Consider the following 24,561-nt stretch of genomic DNA (forward strand, 5'->3'; position numbering starts at 1 on the left):
CCCCACCTCCACAGCTTTGACCTCACTGTCCTCCAGTGGATCTGTCCACAACCTGAGGGCAGGGCCTATAGCTGAGATGCCCCTGCTGTGTCCCCAGAGCTCACAGAGCAGTTCCTACTCACGTGGGGAAAGCCCAGGAGCACCAGGCTGGCAGGGGCAAGGGCCGGGCCAGGCAGGGTGTGGAGGAGTCCCTGGGGGGCGGGGGTTGGTTTGAGACAGGTTGACCTTGGCAGGACTGTGGACATCGAAATGAGCCATCCTGAAAGCAGTGTGTGTGTCCGTGTATGTGCATGCGTGTGTGTGTAGTGTGTGTGTTTCGCACGTTTAGGCCTGAGCCTTTCTCGCCTCTCCTGTGGTGGGAAAGGGAGGGAGCATTGTAGAGAAAGCCAGAACATGGATACGATGGGGACAGTGCCGCAGGCTCTGGGGAGTAGACCCAGGGCAGAAGCCCTTCCCCATCCGCAGTGAGAATGGTCATGCCGTGAGGTCCCAGCACCGGTGCCATGAACATCACTGTCAGCCACGCCCCAGGCAAGTGTCCCTGGCCTGCTCAGGCAGCCCCCTCTTGTCCTAATCAGCTATAAACCCATTTGTGAAAAGTTGGTTTCCCTCTAAAATATGAATAACTAAGAGGAAGCCATGCATTGTGAAACACTGTCTGTGCTCACGCAACCTCTACCCGCCAAGTTCAGGTAGACACAGTGCATGCGGCGTGCCCAGTGTTGTGCAGTGTTGAGGGCAGCTCTCAACGCTGGCCGCCGGTGAGACCCATGTGGAAAGTTTAGACAAACCCCTTCGGCCAGGCCCTGCCCACCGCTGCTGAGAACATCCAGTGAGCTGGGTGTGGGCAGCCAGGGACCCAGCAGCACCCCCAGGGATGGGCAGCCAGGCTTCCCCGCTGCTGGGCTAATGCTATATTTTGTCATTTGTAAAACAAAAGTAATAGCACTTCCCTCCTGAATGAGAAAAACAGTCAGCTCCCCTCCATAAGCACTTACTGCAGGCCTGCGCTGTGCTGGCTCCAGGAGCACCAACCCTGCTGGCGACAGTGGGGCTGAACACACATGGTGAATTCAGACCTGCACTGACCTGGACCTGGCTCAGCGCCTACAGGCTGAGTGACCCGGAGCCCCTCGCCTGAGCCCTGTGGGTGAATGTTCCCATCACCTGGCCCTAGGGATTGACACACAGAGTGACAGGAGTACCACGAGTATTGGACGAATAAAAGCATAAAGGCTCAGTTCCACTGCCCGAATCATGGTCCACCTGTACAATGGGCCACCGGTCCGCCGTTGCTGACCCCCATGGAGCAAACACACACCTTGATGCCACTTAACAAAGAGCAGGAGCAGACAAAGCGCACATCTGTAAGAAAACCACACAGAGAATCACCACGGGGTGCACACCACGTGCAGCGTGCCGTACTCCCTGGGGGCCCTGGGGCCATCTTGGCAGCACCCTACTCCTTCGGCTGGTGGGATAGGGATGTTCATGTTACGCTGATTAGATATATTCTTTGTAAATATGAAATATTTTACCAGAAAAAGAAAAACAAGCCAATGGTCTCATCTCTTTCTGGGATACTACTGTGTCTAAAACAATCCAGTTGCCAAGAAGATACTTGCCCAAATTCAGATATCAAGCAACTCTCCCAGACTCCAATCCCTGAGAAAACGGCCTGGATCTAGAGAAAGCCAGGCCAAGGAAGAATGATGAAGACATGGGAGAGGGGTGTGTTCCCTGGTGTCCTTTGCTGCCACGCAGCCTGGAGGCCTGCTGGTGAGAAGGTCCTTCCACTAGGGCTGTCCCCAGCTCTCAGCAATGCCTGCTCTGATGGTCCCTGAGAAGCCATTGAAGAAAATTCTTCCTGGCGCAGTGGCTCACACCTGTCATCCTGGCACTTTGGGAGCCCAGGGCAGGTGGATCACCTGAGATCAGGAGTTCAAGAACAGCCTGACCATCATGGCTAAAACCTGTCCCTACTAAAAATACAAAAATAGCTAGGTGTGATGGCACAGGCCTGTAATCCTAGCTACTTGGGAGGCTGAGGCAGGAGAATCATTTGAACCTGGGAGGTGGAGGTCGCAGTGAGCCAAGGCCGCATCACTGCACTTCAGCCTGGGCCACAGACAGAGACTCCATCTCAAAAAAAAAAAAAAAAAAAAAGAAAAGTCTAGGAAGCCGGGGCTGAGGAAGGACGTCAGGAACCTGTTGCTCCTGCTGGCAGCTCAGAACTGCATGGCCCGGGGGCCACGCTCACTTGCAACCTTCTCTTCCTCCTCAGTATGAAGAAAGACAGGAAGCTGTGGTCTGGCTGCCGCTGTGTGCTGGGTCAGGGAGGAAGGGGACAGATGCGAGAACTATCTTAACCCATCCGGACTGGGAATCAAGACAAACAAAAATAGACAAATGACAGTAAATCGGCAGAAAGGGGGAAGTCAGGTAGCAACACCGCTCACCCAGGACCCAGGAGGGAGGCTCGGACCTCCCAAAGTTACTCAAAGGCACTCCCTGCACCTGCTGCCCACTTCCTTGAATGCCCTGCCCCCTCGTCCTCCATGGCCAATTCTAACTTGCCTTTCATTGGCTCAGACACCATCTCCTCCAGGAAGCCCTCTCTCACTTGCCCCCGCTACTTCCGCCATCCCCGCTGTGGTGCCCCTCATGCCTCTCAGGGCCTCCTCATGTTGCTTCTGACCATGACCATGTCGGGGACAAACTCATGCCCTTCGTGCCTCTCTGCAGCCCTGCCCTCAGGCCTCCAACTCTGGACCTGACCCCTCCCTTGTCCCCACTCCAGAGCCCCCACCCAGCCCCTGCACGTGGGCACTTCTCATGAGGTCCCCGTGGGAAGGGCAGTGGCATTGGAGGCAGAAAGTCCTGGGTACAAGCCCCACCCCACCCTTTTCCAGCTGCAGGGCAGGGAGGTGGCGGTGCAAACTCTCAGGGCTGTCATGCAGAACAGGATGATGAGATGAGCAGGGCCTGCTGTGGGGTGGCGCTCAGTGACTGCCAGGCACCCCTTGCTTCCCCAGCTTCAGGCTTTCCCTTGGTAAGGACCTGCTGGCTCTCTGCAAGGCCAGGCCAATGCAGACATGGCAAGGGGCCACCCTGGTGATAGTGATGATGGCTGCCAGTGGCCCATCTACTTGAAGCTGGAGGTGTTCCACTTGTGTGCACATTCTCTTATCGATCTTCTCAGCAACCCTATGAGACCCTGTCACCCCATTTCACAGATCAGGCACCTGAGGCTCAGCTAGGTCAGCCAGGGGGCCATGAGTACACAGTGGTGAGTGTGGGAGCAGAGGTGCACCTGGGAAGGTCCAACGCCAAAGCCCAGGCACCAACCACCCCGGGAGGAACTGCCACAGGAACCCCAGTGAAAGTTCAAAGGTGCTACCTCCAGGTGCGGCCAGAGCCTTCCTAGGCTGGACTTCTGCCCCCATCCCCCATTCGCTGCCCGCCCCGCTCTATCACCCCTGCTACACATGTTTCTAAAGTTCGCCTGGGGCTGGGGGTGGGGGACAGGAGGTGGTTCATGTCTGTAATCCCAACACTTTGGGAGGCTGAGGCGGGCAGATCATGAGGTCAGAAGATTGAGACCATCCTGGCCAACGTGGCAAAACCCCGTCTCTACTAAAATACAAAAAAAAAATTTAGCTGGGCATGGTGGTGTGCACCTGCCTGTAGTCCCAGCTACTCGGGAGGCTGAGGCAGGGGAATCTCTTGAACCCGGGAGGTGGAGGTTGCAGTGAGCTGAGATTGCGCCAGTGCACTCCAGCCCAGCGACAGAGCGAGACTCCATCTGAAAATAAATACATAAATAAAGTTTGCTTGGTGGGCGGCAAGACCTCCCGAGCTGGAATCTCATAATTAGAAGGGATGTGAAGCCCATCTGGCCAAACTCCATCAACCCTAACTCCCCTGGGCCCGATGAAAGTTCAAAGACACTTCCTCCCATTCATTCTCACAGCTCTGTGGGAACACCCACCCCAGTGGGGCCCTGGTGGTGCAGACATGGTGGCCAGGGCAGAGGCTTCTGCTGGGCCCTGAGTGCAGTGCCCGGTGAGGAGGCTTGGAGAGGTTGCAGGCAACGCCCCGATGGGGCTCACAAACGCAGATGGTGCCCACAGGGCCAGGCTGGAAAAGCCACCTCCCCTCTGCCTTGAGCAGGAAAGATGCCTTCCCAAGGGCCTCATCTTCTGAGGGCTCCTAAATCCCCCAGCCTCCAGGGGCCACACAGGGCACACTTTTTCCCCAACAGCCCAGGAGCTGTGTCTGCTGCCCACCCCCCAGGGCAGGGCATGCATCCAGGAGGTGCTGGCCCACTAGCAGGTGGTGAGGCTGGGGGCAACCCAGGCAGCGCAGGCCTTGACCACAGGCGCCTCCCTGACCCCCGGGCCTAGCCCAGGCCAGAGCGTCACCTCAACTCTCCAACCCCTATCAGCCCTTTTCTCCCCTAAACCCAAAGCCAGCAGGCCCCAGGTGGAAGCAGGGCAGAGGCCCGGAGGTCAGCCACTGCCCAGCCCTGTCACTACTCTCCCATCTGACCATGGGCGGAGCCACCAACAGCCATCACCCAGGGGTGTGTGTGTGTGTGTAAGAGAGAGGAAGAGAGACAGAAAGAGAAGCAGAGGGAGACAGGAAGAAAGAAAGAGTTGGGGAGAGGGAGGGAGACAGAGAGGGAGAGATCACAGCCTGTGGCTCCATGGTGGGGGGTGCCGGGCAAAGGTGGCCCTCCCGGACCCGGGTCACCTCTGATTCCCCACTCACCCTTCACCCACTGAGACCTCTTTTTCAAGCACCTGGAATCTTTCCAAGAACTAAACACACACATCTTTGTGGCGCCACCAGGAAAAGGAAGGAGCCGCACCTCCTTCCCCACGCATCTGGGAACTCTTCCCCCAGTAGAGGGAGGAGGCAGCAGGCCATGGTGACATCGGTCTCAGATGAATTCTGTCAAATCATGCGGAAAAGCCTGGTGGGGAGAGTCGGCTAAGGGTGGCTTTGTTTAAGAACAGCCTGACCAACATGGAGAAACCCCATCTCTACTAAAAATACAAAATTAGCTGGGCGTGGTGGCACATGCCTGTAATCTCAGCTACTCAGGAAGCTGAGGCAGGAGAATGGCTTGAACCCAGGAGGCGGAGGTTGCAGTGAGCTAAGATGGTGACACTGTACTCCAGCCTGGGCAACAAGAGTGAGACTCCACCTCAAAAAAAAAAAACAAAAAACAAAGGCCTCGAGCCCCAGGATTTTGCCCCTGCGAGCTCCGGCCCACCGGTTCTGTTTTAGGAGCTCTCCCACTCCCACTGGGGAGTCGGACCCGAAGGAGAGGAGTGCTGAGCCCGTGTTCTCAGGCCCACGCTGCTGACTGCACCAACCCCCGGGCTGGGAATCTTCTCCCTTGCAGGTGAAGATGCCACAGAGAGGAGTCCTCAACTCCCCATTCCCACCTTCTTCCATTCGCGCCAACTCCCCCAGAACCTGCAGAGGGTCCCAGGAACCTGCAGTTAGTTCAGCATCTCTCCTCCCAAACCCCGCTGCTCTGCCTCCACCTCCAGCTCTCCCCCATGGCCCTTACCCCTTATCTGCTCCTCTCCTGCCCACCCCACCCCCTCAACTGGCACCATCAGGTCAGCACCATCAGCCTGGATTCTACGGACAGTAAAACCAGCGCCTTCCCAGTACACATCGTGCCCTCCCTTGGCTTCATGCTATCCCCTACACCAGCACTAGACTGGGGAACTACATCTCTGTGCCAGCCAGCAGTGTGGTGGGGAACAATAAGGTCAGGGGCCAGACCACCTCCTGCACTGAGCCCTGAGCCCTGAGGCATGTCCTCGTGGACTATCCCCCTTCCTGGGGCTCAGTATCCAAAGCCCAGACCAGTCTACTTCCCAAAACCTGCCCCCCACAGAGAAAGGTTGCACCTCAGCAACCACAGCTGCCACCCTGGTGGACGGAGCCAGACACCTGGGTCAGCCTCCTCCTCATGCCACTGCTGGACACTGGTCACCAGCCCAGTCTTCCCCGTCCCTGCCTCTCAGGCCTGACCACTCTACATCCCCGAATCCGCCCAGGTCCTCGGGGAAGCCAGCACGCAGACAGGATTCAACAGGCAGGAGCCCAGCACAGCAGCGCCTATGGAATACCTGGGATGGAGCTGGGGGCTGGGACAGCCCTTGAAAGCTGTGAGGGAGTGAAGTGCCCCAATGTCCGAGTGTGCCCAGAACTCCTGGATGTGACCTTATTTGGAAATAAGGTCTCTGCAGACGTAATGAGCTAAGTGAAAATGAGGCCATCCAGGAACAGGGTGCACCTCAGATCTGATGGCTCCTCATAAGAAGAGAGGAAGCCACCAGAGACATATGGGGAGACAAGGCTGAGACTGGGAAGGCGCACAGACCAAGGGACCCCGAGGGTTTCCAGCCACCACCAGGAGAGGCAGCCAGCCCCTCTCCCAGCCTGAGAGGAAGGCCGGCTGCCTGCCCTGGCTTTGCACTTGCCCCGCTATCCCTCCGGCAAGCCCTTCACTGAGAAGGCGGGGGCTCAGTGCATCGTCTGTTTCCAAAGCATTGTTTCAAGAAATGAGTGAGCAAATGACTCAAATGTGTCCACTACTGTGCTGTTGATGCATGAACCTCTGCAGAGCCATGTGCACATTCAGCACTGCCGGGACCCCTTGGCCAGGACCCGCACCAGGCTCCAGAAAGCAAAGAAAAGAAGCAAGGCCCCAGGGTCAGGGGCCAGGAGAGGAGCCCTACCCAGCCAGGTGCTGGGTGCAGGGGAGGCCCCACAGCCCCAGTGCTTCACCGTGGACTCACACTCAGCCCGACCCTCCCAGAGTTTGGAAGCCGGAGGGGGTCTCTCCACCCTGCTTTCCTCTCCAACCCCAAGGTCAGAGCACCAGGACCTGCTGCTGCCCTTTGCTCCCTCTCCCATCCCCACCGCTACAGCCTTGGCACCTCCTGCTCCCAGTCACCACAGTGCCACCCCCACCCTGATGGAACAGCCTCTGGGCACAGCGCTCTGGATTACTCTAGTCCTGTGCTGCCAACACCAGAAACCAGCCACACAGGGTGTCCAAATGGAGCCGTGCTGTCGCTGTGAAATACACACAGTGTCAAGGACTCAGCAGGAAAAAGAACAGGTTATTAATTTCTATTGATCACATGTTGACATAGTACTTTCAACAGAGTGATTAATAAAATATAGTAGGAAAATTAATTTTGCCACTTTCTTTTTCCTTTTTTTTGAGACAGAGTCTCGCTCTATTGCCCAGGCTGGAGTGCAGTGGCACAATCTCAGCTCCCTCTAATCTCCGCCTCCCAGGTTCAAGCGGTACCTCAGCCCCCTGAGTAGCTGGGACTGCAGGTGTGCACCACCACGCCCAGCTAATTTTTGTGTTTTTAGTAGATACAGGATTTCACCATGTTGGCCACACTGGTCTCAAATTCCTGAGCTCAGGTGACCTGCCTGCCTGGGCCTTCCAAAGTGCTGAGATTACAGGTGTGAGCCACTGCGCCCCGCCTCTTTTTACTTTTTTAAATGTGGTTTCTAAAATTACATCTGTGGCTCAAATTCTGTTTACTTTTTTAAACTTTATTTCTAATCAGTATGAGTACCCATACTCTTACACGTGTATCTGCGTGGGGTGCGTGTGATGTTCTGACAGGCACGTGGGGCAGAGTGATGGCGTGAGGGCAGCTGGGTGTCCCGCAGCTCAAGCACTCATCATTCCTTTGTGTTAGGAAGGAACATTCCAGTTCCACTTTTTTAGCCATTTTTAAATATGCAGTACAGGCCGGGCGCGGTGGCTCAAGCCTGTAATCCCAGCACTTTGGGAGGCTGAGGTGGGTGGATCACGAGGTCAAAAGATCAAGACCATCCTGGTCAACTTGGTGAAACCCTGTCTCTACTAAAAATACAAAAAAATAGCTGGGCATGGTGGCGCGTACCTGTAATCCCAGCTACTCAGGAGGCTGAGGCAGGAGAATTGCCTGAACCCAGGAGGCGGAGGTTGTGGTAAGCCGAGATCACGCCATTGCACTCCAGCCTGGGTAACAAGAGCGAAACTCCATCTCAAATAAATAAATAAATACATCATCGTTGACTGTCTTCAACCTGTTGTGCTACCAAATACTAGATCTTATTTACTCTTAACTGTATTTTTGTACCCATTAACCATCCCCACTTTTATCCCCCAAACTGCTACCTTTCCCAGGCTCTGGTAACCATCCTTCTACTTTCTGTCCCCATGAGTTCAGTTGCTTGAATTTTTAGCTCCCACATATGAGTGAGAACGTGCGGAATGTCTTTCTGCGTCTGGCTTGTTTCACTCAACACATTGGTCTCCGGTTCCACCGATGTTGTTGCAAATGACAGGATTTCAGTGGATTCTACTTCTTTCGGACAGCGCTAGTCCAGTTGTAATAAGTCTCTTGAAAAGAAAGTCTGGGCCTGGCGCGGTGGCTCATGCCTGTAATCCCAGCACTTTGGGAGGCCAATTCGGGTGGATCACAAGGTCAGGAGATTGAGACTATCCTGGCTAACGCAGTGAAACCCTGTCTCCACTAAAAATACAAAAAATTAGCTGGGCACTGTGGCATGCACCTGTAGTCCCAGCTATTAGGGAGGCTGAGGCAGGAGAATGGCTTGAACCTGGGAGGCAGAGGTTGCGATGAGCCGAGATCACGCCACTGCACTCCAGCCTGGGCAACAGAGCAAGACTCTGTCTCAAAAAAACAAAAAAACAAAAAAAAAAACTCTGGATCCACCACACCTAACATTAACTGAACACCTGTAAGTCAGGGATGCGGAGACACATCAGCCAGGGTCCTGCCTCCTGGGACCTCCCAAGGGGCCAGGTGACCTGCTCCAGGCTCCACTCCAAGGCCAGCGGAGTGGAAGTTTTACAAGCCGGTCTTGGGACTTGCTAAGCTTGGGTATTGGTCTTTCCTTCTCAGAGAGGCTGACGTTCCGCCATGACTGACAGAGAGAAGCAAGGTGTCTGGAGCCACCCCAGCTCTTGGCTGAATCCCACCTGGGTGACCTTCAAGTACCTCTGCGTTTCTCTACGTTAAAAGGGTATGGTCCTCCCAAGGGTCACAGAAGGGGACCAGTGTGGATGACATGCCCACAAGGTGGGGGCACTCCAAAGCCTCTCCCAGCTCTGTCCCACCCTGCCCCAAACCCAGACATTGGAGGAGGACTTACAAAAAGGGCTTCAGTGGTTTTGTATTTACTATGGGGTTTTTCTTACAATCATTTTCTTACAATAGCTACTTACAAAAGGGGCTATTTTTATGAGCCCCTTTTTAAAGACATGTAAATGAAGTGCCAAGTCAATCTGTAATTCTGCTTTCCCTTTATGTGAAATCTTTCTTTAGGCTAAAACTTGTTTATGTAAAAAAAGGTTTACTGAAATAAATCATGTGTTTCTCATGACCAGATCACTCTGCGAGTCTCTTTAACCTCTAAACTGGTCAGAAATGCTGGCCGCAATCTGGGGACAGATACCGAAGCTCCTGGTTTAGTTTTCGGAGGGTTTCATTCTCACCCTGGTTTCGCTACATTATCACGTGAGCTAAGCAACCAATGTCCGGTTGTAATCTTCCTGACTAGCCCATACTTGAAATACTTGACAAGTGTGTAATTGATTGTTCTAATTGGAAACAAACACCCAGAGAAACATATAAAGGGTACATGCCAGGAAGCACGTGCCTTCTTCACAGGCTGCACAACTCTGCAGAGCTCTTTCACCCTGGTTTACAGAGAGGCCTGCATACTGACGACAGCGGCACGCGTTGAGTTTTAGAGCCATCTACACATTCTGCATTACTTAATCCTCACGTACTTCATGAAGGAAGAACAAGCATGCCCATTTGACACAGAGAGAACTGGGGTTCCAGCTAGCCAGCAGCTCACACTCACTAGGAGCCCACTTCATCCCGGAGACTCTGAACAGGATTCTCCCATCGCCCTCCAGACTCCCATTAGTCCTGCTTCAGAAATCAGAGGCTCAGAGGCGTCTGGCGACAGGTCTGCAGCTGGGAGTCCAGCCCCCATGCCCACACCCCTGGAGAGGCCTGCTGCAGCAGAAAGAAGCACTGGTACACTGACCTGAAGCCTCGATCCCTGCCCTTGCCACCACAGTCCAAGCATGGAGCATTTTTGTAGCCCTGGCCTCTTGGGTGGATCCCCCATCTGCCTCCTAGTCGTGGCTATGGCGACCCCCCCAAGCAGCCCTCCTTCCCAGCCTGGTCTGGTGGAACCCCCTTTGGGCCCTGCTAGGGTCTTGGCTTGACCCCAGCTCCCCCGCTGAGCTGACACTGTAGCCACAGGGAGCTGGCCATGCCCCTCTGGTAGCAGTTCCCTCGCCAGGCAGTCACATGCTGGTCTAGGGGCCAAGGCCCTACTGATTCCTCCTCCTCCAGGAAGCAGCTCTCAGCACAGACCAAGCCCAGAAGAAGGCTGGAGGTGTCACCTGACCCCTTCGGCCTCCACACCCTCCTCTACCCTGGCCCCTGCATCTGGCAATGCCTCCCAGCTGCCCTCCCCTGGTGAAGCACATGGATAGTCAAACATCTCCCCTGCTTAGGATTCTCCAGTGGCTCCCAGTGCCCTCAAGACACGCTGCAGCCCATGGTGGATTCAAGGCCCTCCACAGGGCAACATGTTCCATCTAGATCCCTGGCAGGCCCTCCACACATTCCCGCCTCCCACACAAGACAACCTCAGCTACGTCTAATTCTACAGCCCTCCCAGCCCTTCCTCACCTTTGCCCAGGTGCTCTTCCGCTCCTTCCCCATCTGCCCCCTGCAGCGCCTCCTCCTGACTCACCTGTGCAGGTGCTCCCCTGCCGGCGCCCCGTGCACACACTGCTTTGTGACTACGGAGCAACGACTGCAACTCAGAACAGATGTCAAGTACGGGTCCCTGGAGGCACAAGGATGGATGAGGCAGGGTATCTACCCATGAGGGGCTTAACTGCTTGTCCAACAGACAGGGGCAGAAACAGTCCATCCCCACAGAATTTCCCAATGACAGCCCCAGAACATTGCAGAAACTGTTTGTCCCCACAGAATTTCCCAACAATGGCCGCAGAACATTGCAGAAACTGTTTGTCCCCACAGAATTCCCCAACAATGGCCCCAGAACACAAGGGCATCGGAGCCACACCGTGGGAGGGGAGGCTCAGGAAGTCTTCCTATGAGGGAGGCCATGTGGGCAGACTGGAGTGACCAGCATCCTGGTTTCCCTGGGACTGCCCCAGATCTAGCACTAATAGCTCTGCTTCCCAGGAAATCGCTGTCTCAGGCAAACTGGGGCAGTCAGTTACCGTAGCAGAGCCAGGGGCAGCCTCTTCATGGTTCAGAGGCAGAACCAATAGGGGACCAGCCTGGGGCCCTGAGCAAGGGCTGTTTTAGCAGCCAATTCACTGAAACCCCCAAGGACCCCAGAGCTGGGGGCCCACCCTATTCTGCACACCCACTGGCCAGTCCTCCCTGACCCTACACATGGGCCCCGACAGCCTGGAAGTCCCCACAGAATGTGTTCAGGTGTGACCCCCTGAGAAGCAGGTTCGGGGCCCAGGGTGGTCTTGCATGAGTGAATGAATGAATAATCGAGTGAACAAATGAATGAACATATGGCTCCTACTTTCTCTTTTTTTTTTTTGAGACAGAATCTCCCTCTGTTGCCCAAGCTGGAGTGCAGTGGTGCGAACTTAGCTCACTGCAACTCCACCTCTTGCGTTCAAGGGATTCTCTTGCCTCAGCCTCCCCAGTAGCTGGGATTACAGATGCTCACTACTGTGCCTGGCTAATTTTTGTTTTTGGTTCTGTTTTTAGTAGAGACAGGGTTTCACCAAGTTGGCCAGGCTGGTCTCAAACTCCTGATCTTAAGTGATCTGCCCGCCTCTGCCTCCCAAAGTGCTGGGATTATAGGCATGAGCCACTGTGCCCAGCCCTCCTTTCTCTTTAAAGACATTTTGCAAATGCAGGGCAGAGCAGGTGGGTCGCTCTTGCCTCACACACACATACCCCTCCCGAGACAGAAGCAAATTTTCATTAATTCTGCCCTTGCCCTCCTTCTGTTCTCAACATGCAGTGGTCCTGCCTCACTAGAGCGGAAGCCAGAGTGTGGGCCCCCTGCTCACGGTTGTCTCTCCTGGATCAGCCCCAGGGGCAGAATGGAGGCTCATGAGAATTCATGGGGTGAAGCCTGAAGGAATCCCCTCGAATCCTCGAGCTGAGCCAGAAGATTCCCCTCTCAACCCAACCCTACAGATTTGCCTGTGCACTGACCAGAACCACGCCAGGTGCTGCTCCGTGCCTCTTGGCTGGAATAAGAGATGGATGTGTGGCCTGCGGGGCCATTGCAGGAACAGCATGGGACAACAAGGCTGATTTGGGGACTGATAGCTCAGGAAGTTGGTGCTGTTGACCGTCATTTGGAGATGACGGTGGTGCTGGTCCTGCCATGTTGTGAATGTGCATAATGCCACTGAGCTGCACGCTTAAAAGTGGTAAACATGGCCGGACGTGGTGGCCAGGCCAGCAGGGTGAAACACTGTCTCTACAAAGAACACAAAAATTCGCCAAACATGGTGGCTGCTGGAGAGGCTGAGGTGGGAGAATTACTTAAACCCAGAAGGTGGAGGTTGCAGCAAGCTGGAGGATTTTTGGGGTCCCAGACAGCCCATGTTCCCAGCACTGCCACCTTCTTGCTGGTGAGCACTGGCCAGGACAGTCTCACAGCCAAGGGCAAGGATGGATTTGTGCCCCCAAAACCCACCCAAGGCGGGCAGATGGGCTGGAAGGATCATCTCTGTTCTCTAATGGGTTCCCGTGAGGAGAGGCCCCAGGCACGTCCCCACTTCACTGTTTAAAACTTTTTTTTTTTTGAGACAGTATCTGTCACAGAGGCTGGCTGGAATGCAGCCATTGCAGCCCACTGCAGCCTCAACTTCCCTGGTTCAAGTGATCCTCCTTCCTCAGCCTCCCAATTAGCTGGACTACAGGTGAGCACCACCACACCCAGCTAATTTTTTCTATTCTTTGTAGAGACAGGGCCTCACTATGTTGCCCAGGCTGGTCTTGAACTCCTGGGCTCAAGCAATCCTCCTGCCTCGGCCTCCCAGTATTGCAATTACAGGCATGAGTCACCACACCCAGCCAAAACTTATTTTTATCACCCAAGTAATACATGTTCATTATAGAAAATACATATAAACAACTGGCAAAACAAATAGTAATCACCTGTAATCTCAGCACCCAGAGAATTCACCATTAATGCCATGAATGACCCAGATTTTGCAGAAAAGTACATGTCAGCATTTTTAGAGACCAGCGTCTCCCTTGCATCTCCAGAATCCATGCCTCCTGCTAACTACACTGCAAGGACAAAGAAAGAACGTGGAGAGGCCGGGCGCGGTGGTTCACGCCTGTAATCCCAGCATTTGGGAGGCCAACGTGGGTGGATCACCTGAGGTCAAGAGTTCAAGACCAGCCTGGCTAACATGGTGAAACCCCATCTCTACTAAAAACACAAAAAATAGCCAGGCGTGGTGGCAGGTGCCTGTAATCCCAGCTACTCAGGAGGCTGAAGCAGGAGAATCACTTGAACCCAGGAGGCGGAGGTTGTAGTGAGCCAAGATGGTGCCACTGTATTCCAGCCTGAGCAGCAAGAGCAAAACATCATCTCAAAAAAAAAAAAAAAGAATGTGGAGAATGTGAGGAACTAGGGCTGATAGATTCCAGTAAAGCAGTGCCCTGGTAGCCCCCAAGGCACGCTGCAATATGACACAAGTGGCTTGGCCTTGACCTCACATCTTCACTGTTGGAATTTACCTAAAAAACAACCAGCCAAGCACAAGAAGATGCTGCCGTGGAGTAGCCATGCCGGTGGACACATCCTCATGCTGGGCACGATGCTGCCACCGGACGGAGGTGTGGAATCTACGTTCCTGAAATGTGGGGGGTGCGCGCAGATTCATGGTTTTCAAAACTGACTGTTGGCTCCTGAACACAAAGCCACCACAGGACCTGGCGGCCCAGTGCAAGCACCTGCCACACACCCGAAAGAACTGAAACTGGGCTGCAGATACTTGCCCGTGACTGTTCACAGCAGCATTATTCTCGATGGCCCAGATGTGGAAACCACCCAATTTTCCGTCGACAGAGAAATGAACACATAACACCGGGTATCTCCATACAGTGGAGCTGCGGCCAGCTGTGTGAGGGAACCAAGGCCTACTCGTGCTGCAACGTGGGTGAACCTGGAGAGCATCGGGACCAATGAAAGAAGCCGGCCACAAACACCCGCACCTTGGATGGTTCCATTGCTACGAAACGCCCAGAACAGGCAGATGGAAGAGATGGAAAGTGGATTGGGGGTCGCCGGGAGCTAGGGGAGCGAGGAGTGGGAAGTGACTGCTGGCGGGCTTGGGGTTCCCTTCTGGGGCGATGGAGCTGTCTTGGAACTGGATAGAGGTGGCGGCAGAAGTTTGTGAGTGCAGTACGTGCTGCTGAACTGTGTACAAAACGGTTACTGGCTAATTTTGTGCTGTGAACTTTTCCCGTATTGAAGAAAACACTGAGTTTGCCTTTTAGAAAAAACTCTGGGTGGTGCTGTAAGGCCTCGCTTCTCAAAGTCAGGTCTGAGGACCAGCAGTGTCTCATCGGCCTAGGCCGGTCAAGAATGCAGAATCCCCCATTCCACCCAACCTCCCTGCCGTGCTCGTGTAGACACAACCTCAAGTCTGAGAGCTATTTGGGGAGCACAGCTCGAGAGGCAGGGCTGTGCTAGATCCCAGCTCCCCCGTATCCCTCCTCAAGAGCTCACACCCCGACTCCTGCAGGCTACACTGGACCTGTTTGGGGAAGTCCCTGCTCTTTCCACACCCCCTCACTCCTGCAGCAGCCATCATAGCTGATTGGGCCAGGGGTGCTGTCCGACAGGGGTCCCTGTAACCTGTGCTGGGTATCTTGGCTCATCAGCATGGGCTCTGTCTCTCTCTGGGATCTGGCACAGGAGACCCCTGGGAAGCTGGGCCGGGAGCAGAGGAGGAGAGCTGCTGCTCGAGGGGACCTTCCTGTCCCTCCTGCAGCCTTGGCCTCCTTGCTGCATTCACGTTGGATCAGCCCTTTTCATCCAATTCTGTTTCCACACACTCCATGCTTCGTTGAACTCGTCTCTTGCGATCCTTCCCAGAAGGCTGTGGGGCGGGACCCTCTCTGGAACGGGGGTCTTAGGACCCACAGTCAAACGAGGTAGTCAGACCATTTCTTTGGGGCCAGTTTTCACACAGACAGGCAGAGAGAAAGTTTGAGTGGTAGTTTTAGGTTTTACAGCTGCCTTTGAGCAAAAGGGATTCTGGCCTCCAGGGCCTGCCTTGGGGAAGAGGGTTGGCCTTGTGACAGAATGGGTCTGAGACAGGAGGCAGTACTTCTGCTTTTCTCCCTTTTTTTTTGTTTTTTTTTTTCTTTTTTGAGACAAGGTCTCGCTCTGTCACACAGGCTGGAGTGCAGTGGTGTGATCAGGGCTCACTGCAGCCTCGACCTCCTGGGCTCAGATGATCCTCCCACCTCAGCCTCCCAAGTAGCTGGGCTTCCAGGTGCACACCGCCATGCCTGGCTCATTTATTTTATTGTTTGTAGAGATGGGGCTCTCACTATGTGGCCCAGGCTGGGCTCCAGGCCAGGCTGACACGGCTTGCACAGGAGCTGCATGTCACCTTCCCAGCCTCTGTAGCCTCACCTGAATAATGGGCAGAAAAAGGCCTACCTGGCAGGGACTAGGAACAGTAGGAACCTCCAGGGGGAGCGTCCTCAACACAGCAGGGCCCGCGAGGCAGCTGTTACCCCAGTGTGGGCCGTGCCTGCTGTCAAGACCTGGGTCTCCAGGTCCTCAGCAGGAGGTCAGAAGGTTGCACAGCCACAAGGCCTCAGGGCTGCCATGTCAAGAGGCCTCCACTGCCACAGCCATGCTCCCCAGGACAGGATGCTAGGGCCTCACAACAGCCACAGAGGGACTCAGCACAGAGGCCAGGCACCTGTGTTCTAGCCCCTCTCTCACTGGCCCTTGCTCCCAGATCCACCGCCACGCACTCCATGAGGCGAGAGCTGTGCCTGTCATCCCCATCCTCAGGACCAGCCCAGGGGAAGTGCCAGCAGGACCCGGGAAGACAGTGCAGAGCTCCCCGAAAATCAGGAACAGAGAGCCCTCGGCACAGCAAACACAGCGCAAGTCAGGGATGAACAAGCGTCAAGTCACATGGTGTCACCCCACATACTTGAAACCATTTGATTCTCTTGCTGCACTGAAAATATCCTTGGCCACGTTAGGTGGGAGAGGGAGGGAGCAAGATTAAGAAAGAATTCACTGAGGAGTCACTGTTTAGCTGGGGTCTTGAAGGGTGAATAGGAGTTTTCCAGGTGATGAAAGTAGAGAGACAGGGACAGGCATGGTGGCTTATGCCTGTAATCCCAGCTTTCTGGGAGGCCAAGTTGGGAGGATTACTGAGCTCAGGAGTTCAAGACCAGTGTGGGCAACATGGTGAAACCCTGTCTCTACAAAAAAAGAAAAGAAACTACAAAAATTAACCAGGCATGGGGGGCGCACACCTGTAGTCACAGCTCCTCAGGACGCTGAGGTGGGAGAATCAGCCAAACCTGGGAGGTCAAGGCCTACAGTGGGCTGTGATGGTGATGGCACCACAGCCTGGGCGACAGAGCAAGACCCCGTCTCAACAACGACAAAACAAAAAACAAAAACAAGACAAGAGAGAGGGGGGACTTCAGAAGAAAGAAAAGCCTCTGTCAGCTCATTCTCCAAAACGTGGTAGGGGCAGCGCAGCAGCCCCCATCCCACCCAGGTCTTAGGGTCTCTGGCTTCCAAAGCCCTGCATTGACACTCCCAATGCCCAGGGCTGCGCCTGTGTATTAAGGTTTGGGAGGCACTGACCGATCAGTTATTCAACACACACTTTCAGGGAGCGCCTGTGAGGCCCCAGGTGAGGCCCTGGGGGCCCAAACGTGGGCAAGCTCCAAATGCTGCAGGGGCCCAGCCTGGTGGGGAGGAGGGCAGGGCTGCCCTGAGCAGCAGGCTTCTCTAGGTCTCCAAGGGAGAGTTGGTGCCCACAAAAGAGGGTCAGATTGAGGGCACTCTGGGTGCCTGGCAGTGGCATGGGTGGGCATGCCTGGTTTATTTGGGGACCTGCAAATGGCTGGCCTGGAGGGGCATAACATGAAGACAGGGTGGGCTGGGACATGCTGGGAGTACAGGACCCTGCTACCCAGAAAGCATGTGGACCCAAGCCCAGGGGAGAACTCTGCTGCTTAGCAGAGATGGCCTGGAAGCTGTGTGGACACAGGTAAGGCCCTGTCAGGGGTGCTCTTGGCCACCCCTGAGCCATCTGCGCTGCAGGGACAGCTCCTGGTGTCTGAGAGCTTTAACCCAGCACTGAGTGTCAGCTTCTCCAGCTGAGGGCTGACTTAGTGAGGTCTCAGGAGCCGGCTCAGTCTCGCCCTGGACAGCACCAGTGCCCAGGGCCTCAGGACCTCAGGAGCAGCCTCAACCAGTGAGGATAGAAACCCCAGAAGCACCCAAGGGGTGCTCAGAGGGTCCCCAGGGGTGATCTTGGTGATGTTCATTTCTGTCACTCACAACTTAAGGAGATCTGTGAGAGAAACCGGCTGCCAGTCCAAGCTGTGCCGGGCAAGGGTCAGGGGGAGCCTGGCTCCATGAGTTCTGCCAGCCTGGTGCCTCTCTGGGAAGGGGCATGGGGAGGAACAGTGGTACCAGGAGGAAGCCTGAGACACTGAGCCTAAAGAGGGCTGCTGGCTTCGCTCCCAGGCCACTGTTCTTTCCCCCTCCCCGGCCCTAAATCCTGCACCCATCGGGAGTGCTGAAGGGGTCTGGCTGGGGAGCATCTCAGGAGGAGCATTCAGCATCAGAGCCCGCGCCAGTGGAGTTTATCTCCAGCAGCCCCACAGCACCCATCGGAGTGGGGAGAACTGTCCCCATTTCTCAGATGAGAACACTGAAACCCAGGGAAGGGCCATGACCTGCTCTGCTCTGCTCCAAAACCTGGGTCTTCAGCTTCACGGCGGGGGCTGAACTACTGCCCCAAATGTTTACAGCCAGGGTCATGGCGCCTGGGAGAGCTGGAAGCCAGCCCATCACCTAACGGTGGGGCGGTGGGGGTGTCAGGGAGTGAGCGAAAGGCATGGGAATCGAGCAGTGGCTCCGGGGTAAGGAAGAGACCCCTGCCCCACCCGAAAACCCATGCACCGAAGAGCTGGATGTGGAAAAGTGGGCCCTGAACCCAGTTTCATCCTGATGCAGCCATTCACGGGGACACAGATGGGTCATCAGACCCACACGGCCATGAATGTTCCATCCCAGCACCCCGGGAAGTCCCCGCACGCTGCCCTTAGATGCCCAGCTCCCCCTAACTAGGCTTGGATCTCCCCAGAAATATCCTTACTGCATCTCACTCTTTCACTCCTCTTCCCCGTGAAATGTGCCTGTTTTGAGTCCTGTTCATGGGGACAGCTCTGATAGTCATGAAAATCCCCACAGGCATGCTACAGTGCTTTACTATTATTATTAATTATTATTATTTGAGATGGAGTCCCGCTCTGAAGCCCAGGGTAGAGTGCAGGGGCGAGATCTTGGCTCACTGCAACCTCTGCCTCCTGGGTTCAAGCAATTCTCATGCTTCAGCCTCCCAAGTAGCTGGTACTACAGGTCTACGCCACCACACCCATTTAATTTTTGTATTTTTAGTAGAGACAGAGTTTCAAAATGTTGGTGAGGCTGGTCTCAAATTCTTGACCTCAAGTGATCCACCGCCTCAGCCTCCCAAAGTGCTAGGATTATAGGCATGAGCCATCGTGTCCGCCCAGTAGTGCTTCATTCTTTATCACGCACGTGCAGATTCCTTATAAGCTCACTCGACCCTAATAAAAAGCCTGTGGCAGGCAAAGCAGACATTGCCCATCTTAGCCTGGGTTCCCTGGAAGCCCACTGTGAGACAGGATCCTAGATGCAAGCTGTTTATTTGGGAAGTGATCCCCAGGAGCAGGGGGAGGGCAGTGTGGAAGGGCACAGAAAAGGGGGAAGCCACAGGGGTGTGTTTATGATATAGCAACCACCTGCCCGCTCTGCCCAGGCCAGAGGATTTTCTGGCACATGGGACTTTGGATGCTAAAACTGAGACCCTCCTAGACAAGCCAAGGCAGCTAGTGAGCAGCTGGTCTCCGTCCACTGGGGCTCTCAGGCAGATGGTGCAGAGCTGGCCTCAGAGCTGAACCCCACAAGGTGTGAGGGAGCAGGGGTGTCTATCCTCCGTAACCGGGGGCCACAGTGAAGAGCAGTCCTGGGCGCAGCTCCCTGGCACATGCATTCTGTCCTCCAGGGGCTGCTGGAGAGCATTCCTCAGGACAGAGACAGCCCTCAGGCAGAGCCACAAGGGTGGCACAAGAGGGGATGATAAATGTCACAGGGGCATGGGGGGGCATCATCATTCCTGTGTCTTCACAGTTTTCCTCGAACAGGCAGGGAAGCAGAAGCTGTGAGAGCTCAGTCATGGAACTAGGCCGGGCTCTAAAACCCTCACCCTGACACTGTTCTGGGCTACGTACAAATAACTTTGTCACAGTCATTTTGTCAAATCTATTTTAACTTAATTTCCTCTCCAATATCCAGATCGTGGTTTTCCCCTTTTTAAAATACGATTACAGTGAATAAACATCTTGATGACAATGATTCACTTCCCAAACCCTCTGCGAGGGGGCCTGCGGACACTCCAGGCCTCATGCCTAGCATCCATGCTCCCCTTCCTCTCATGAACACAACCCTTCTATTACTGGGGATGGCAATGTGTCCAGCTAAACAAATGACATTTGCCAGCCTCCCTTGAAAATAGGAATGAGCAAGCTGCCCTGGTGCCAACTCCAGGAAAGTTCTTATGCACTGCCCTCTTCCTTCTTTCTGTTTCCTGCTTCCTGGAGTTAAGATGTGATGGCTGGATCTTCAGCAGCCACAATGTACCACAGGGTGATAAGGATGGCAGAACAGAAAAAGAGAAGGTGCCTGGGTCTCTGATGACCATGGAGCTCTATTACCTGTAAACCATAGTTCCAGATTCTTTAATGTGAGAGAAATAAACTTTTATGTTGCTTAAACCACTGTTATTTGAGGTTTCCTATTATATGTTGTCTGCTCTAATCCTAATGGCTGTGGAAGGTATAACTCTTATCTCCAGTTTATAAAAATTGACATGAAGCACCTACTGTGGGTCAGGCTCCAAGCTCAGCTATTTACATATATGGTGTGATCTTGGGATATAAGAAATATGGGTCTCTGCCCTGGTTCCTGGCATACAGCTCCTGGAACTCTTATAATCTCAGGGCTCTAAGAATGCGTTTTGTGTGCTTATGAGACAGCGGAAGCCTCAGAGCTCCTGAATCACCTCAGGATGGGGCACTAGTTGCAGGCGGATCATCTGAGGTCGGGAGTTCAAGACCAGCCTGGCCAATGTGGTGAAACCCTGTCTCTCCTAAAAATACAAAAATTAGCTGGGTGTGGTGGTAGGCACCTCCTACCTGGGAGGCTGAGGCAGGAGAATCGCTTGAACTCAAGAGGCAGAGGTTGCAGTGAACTGAGATCACACCACTGTACTCCAGCCTGGGTGACAGAGGGAGACTCTTTTTCAAAAAAAAAAAGAGTCAACCAAGCAACCAAGTTGTCCAGCTCACAGCCCAGGATGGCTTTGAATGTGACCCAACACCAATCCTTAAACTTTTTTGAAACACTATGAGATTTCTTTTGTGATTTTTTTTAAGCTCATAAACTATCACTCATGTTAGTGTGTTTTATGTGAGGCCCAAGACAATTCTTCTTCCACTGTGGCCCAGGGAAGCCAAAAGTGTGGGCACCCGTGGATTAGACAGTGGACTTTCAGCCCCACCCACCCTTCTCTGGGGGGTGAAGTGGGGGCTGAAGGTTGTGTCAATCACTGAGGGTCAACAACGTCATCAGTCATGCCTACCTAAGGAAGCCACCTTAAAACCTCAAAAGAGGCCAGGCGCGGTGGCTCACACCTGTAATCCCAGCACTTTGGGAGGCTGAGGCGGGTGGATCACAACGTCAGGAGTTCAAGACCAGACTGGCCAATATGGTGAAACCCCGTCTCTACTAAAAAATACAAAAATTAGCTGGGCATGGTGGCCCATGCCTGTAATCCCAGCTACTTGGAAGGCTGAGGTGGGAGAACTGCTTGAACCAGGACCTGGGAGGCAGAGGTTACAGTGAGCCAAGATCACGTCACTGTACTCCAGCCTGGGCTACAGACTGAGACTCCATAGCAAAAAAAAAAAAAAAAAAAAATCAACAGGACAGGGTTCAGGGAGCTCCCAGATAGCTGAACAGATGCAGGTGCCTGGAGGTAGCACCAGGAGGGCCTGGGAGCTCTGCGCCCTCCACGTGCCTGCCCCCCGGGTCTCCTCCCACTGCTGTGCCTCCACACCTTCGTCACAGCCTGGGTCATAAATGGGTAAACTCAGCTTGGTGTGCCCCTGCGTTCTGTAAGCTGCTCCAGAAAGTCATCAAACCCGGAAGGGGGTCGTGGGAACCCAGAGTCATGGCAGGTGGGTGAGAGCACAGGCCACACCCGGACTTGCAAGTGGCATCAGAAGTAAGGCCATCCCATGGGTCTGAGCCCTCGACCTGTGGGACCTGACGTGGCCTCCAGGTGTCTGGGGTCAGATCTGAATTAAATGAGAGGACACACCGTTGGTGTCAGCTGGGGAAAAGCATTGCTTGCTGGCGGCCAGAAATTCCCATACACATTTTGATGAAGGATTCCGTGCTGAGTGGTGAGGGTACGTCTGAGAGTAGGAAAAACTCGTTTGTTTTTTCATTTCAGATACTGCCTTATTAATTCTCACAGCAACTCTGTTGTCGGTTTCATCATCCCATTTTCTAGGGGAGGAGGCTGAGGTCAGGGAGGGGGCACCGCTTGCCCGTGCCGGTAGCCAGGTCACAATGCAGGCCCCTGACTGCTGGCCTTCCTTCCCTGGCTCAGTCACCAACAGAAGAAGCTAGTGTAGGAAATACTGTCTGCAATGGGACAGTGAGAAATGATTTGGGGGTAAGCAGAGCTTTCTGGCCCCCCTAAAGCTGCAGTGCCAGAACCTGTCTGTTCACACTGCCAATCAGTCATCTGCTAAATGTTTAAGCATTTAAACCTTCTGGGACTCAGTTTTCTCATCTGTAAAGTAGGTGGTGTGGGGGTGAGCTACTGTCAGCCGTCAAGCCACAGCAGCTCATCTCTGGGATTCTAGTAGTGTCCTCTCACCTGTTTCGTTTGTTTTAAAAACAATTCCAATAAAAAGTGAGCAAAGGATCTAAACAGACAATAGATATCTCTCAAAAGTCGGGTGCGGTGGCTCAAGTCTATAATCCCAACACTTTGGGAGGCTGAGGTGGGCGGATCACAAGGTCAGGAGTTTAAGACCAGCCGGGCCAGCATGGTGAAACCCCATTTCTACTAAAAGTAGAAAAAATTAGCCGGGCATGGTGGCGCACGCCTGTAGTCTCAGCCACTTGAGAGGCTGAGGCAGGGGAATCGTTTGAACCCAGCAGGCAGAGGTTGCAGTGAGCCGAGATTGCGCCACTGCACTCCAGCCTGGGCGACAGAGCAAGACTTCATCTCAAAAACAAACAAACAAACAAAAAAACCACACAATGGCCAACAGGCGTGTGCAAAAGTGCTATCAATTTCACTATCATCGGGGAAACGCAAACCAAAACCGCAGTGTGGTATTGTCTCACCGCAGCCAGAACGGCTGTTATGAAAAAGATGGGAAGTAACAGGTGCTGGCAGGGGTGTGGAGAGAAAGGGACTCAGCCACCCGGTGGCAGGAACATGAATCAGGACAGCCATTGTGAAAACAGTATGGAGATTGCTCAAGAAACTGAAAGAACGACTACAAACCATCCAGCATCCCACTAGTAGGTACTTAAAGGAAAGAAAATCCTATTAAAGGGATGCTCGCAGCCCATCAACAGAAACTGCAGCACTCTTCACAACAGCCAAGATATGGACTCAACAGGAGTGTCGCCAACAGATGAGTGAATAAAGAACACGGGCTATATCGACGCAGTGGAATACTATTCAGCCATAAATAAGAATAAAATCCTGTCATTCGCAGAAATGTGGGTGGAGCTGGAGGTCATCATGTTAAGTGAAATAAGACAGGCACAGAAAGACAAATACGGCATGTTCTCATTCATGGGAGCCAAAACCAGTGGAGGTAGAGAGTAGAATGCTGGTTACCAGAGGCGGGGAAGGGCAGGGAGGGTGGGGGAATGAATAGAAGGAATCATCTCTATTGTTGGATAGCAGAGTGGGGTGACCGTAGTTAACAACTACTGTGTGTTTCAAAATAGCTAGAAGACAGGACTTGAAGTGTACCCACATGCACAAATGATACTGATTCAATGCTGGGTGCCAGTGGCTCACACCTGTAATCCCAGCACTTTGGGATGCTGAAGCAGGTAGACCACTTGGGGTTAGGGGTTCGAGACCAGCCTGGCCAACATGGCGAAACCCCAGTTCTATGAAAATTACAAAAATTAGCCTGAGATGGTAGCACATGTCTATAGTCCCAGCTACTCAAGAGGCTGAGGCAGGAGAATGACTTGAACCCAGGAAGCGGAGGTTGCAGTGAGCTGCTGAGATGGCGCCATTGTACTGTAGCCTGGGTGACAGAGCAAGACTCCATCTCAGATAAAAAAAAAAAAAAAAAAGAAATGGTAGATACCAGAGATGATGGACACCCCAAATACCATGACATGATCATTGCACATACTATGCATGCAGCAGAATATCCCGTGCACCCATGAAAATGTATAGCTTTTACCTATCAAGTAAAATAGCCTTTCCACTGGGCATGGTGGCTCACGCCTATAATCCCAGCACTTTGGGAGACCAAGGTGGGAAGATCTCTTGAGCTCAGGAGTTTGAGACCAGCCTGGCCAACATGGCAAAATGCTGTCTCTACAAACAATACAAAGGGTGGGGTGGCAGGCACTTGCAATCCCAGCTACCCAGGGCACAGAGGCAGGTGAGGCTCCTGGATCCGAAGGGTGCAGTGAGCCAAGATCACACCATTGCACTGCAGCCCGGGAGACAGAGTCAGACTGTGCCTCAAAAAAGAAGCAAAAGAATTCCCTTTCCTCCCCAACAAGGGGCAATGTCAGAAGTGCTGCCCGAGTCCCCGTCCAGGCCGGGAGGGAAATGCTTCTGTAGTGTGAGAACCTTCTAGATCAGGCAGGAGCCCCGTGGAAGCACAAGAGGAAGCGTCCTTCTGTTTACCTGCCCCTGGTGGCGTCACACTTCCTTGCTTTGTGCACAACCTGCAGGCCGAGGCCCAGCAGTCCCCTGGGTACACGTGGCTGGCTCAGAGGTCTCTTCGGAGAAGCACAAAGCAGGCTCTGGCCACTCCCTGGGAAACAGGAGCCACTCCTGTGGAGCCCATGGTG

At 53.9% G+C, this 24,561-nt stretch overlaps 1 long non-coding RNA gene across 1 annotated transcript in view; it reads right to left on the reverse strand.

Annotated features, from left to right (window-relative positions):
- LOC144579749 (uncharacterized) overlaps positions 1–24,561 on the reverse strand; it is a 39,461-nt gene that overhangs the window by 2,417 nt on the left and 12,483 nt on the right. The gene's annotated exons all lie outside the window — the stretch shown is intronic.

Source organism: Callithrix jacchus, chromosome 16 (assembly GCF_049354715.1).
Source record: "Callithrix jacchus isolate 240 chromosome 16, calJac240_pri, whole genome shotgun sequence".
NCBI classification, from domain to species: Eukaryota; Metazoa; Chordata; class Mammalia; order Primates; family Cebidae; genus Callithrix; species Callithrix jacchus.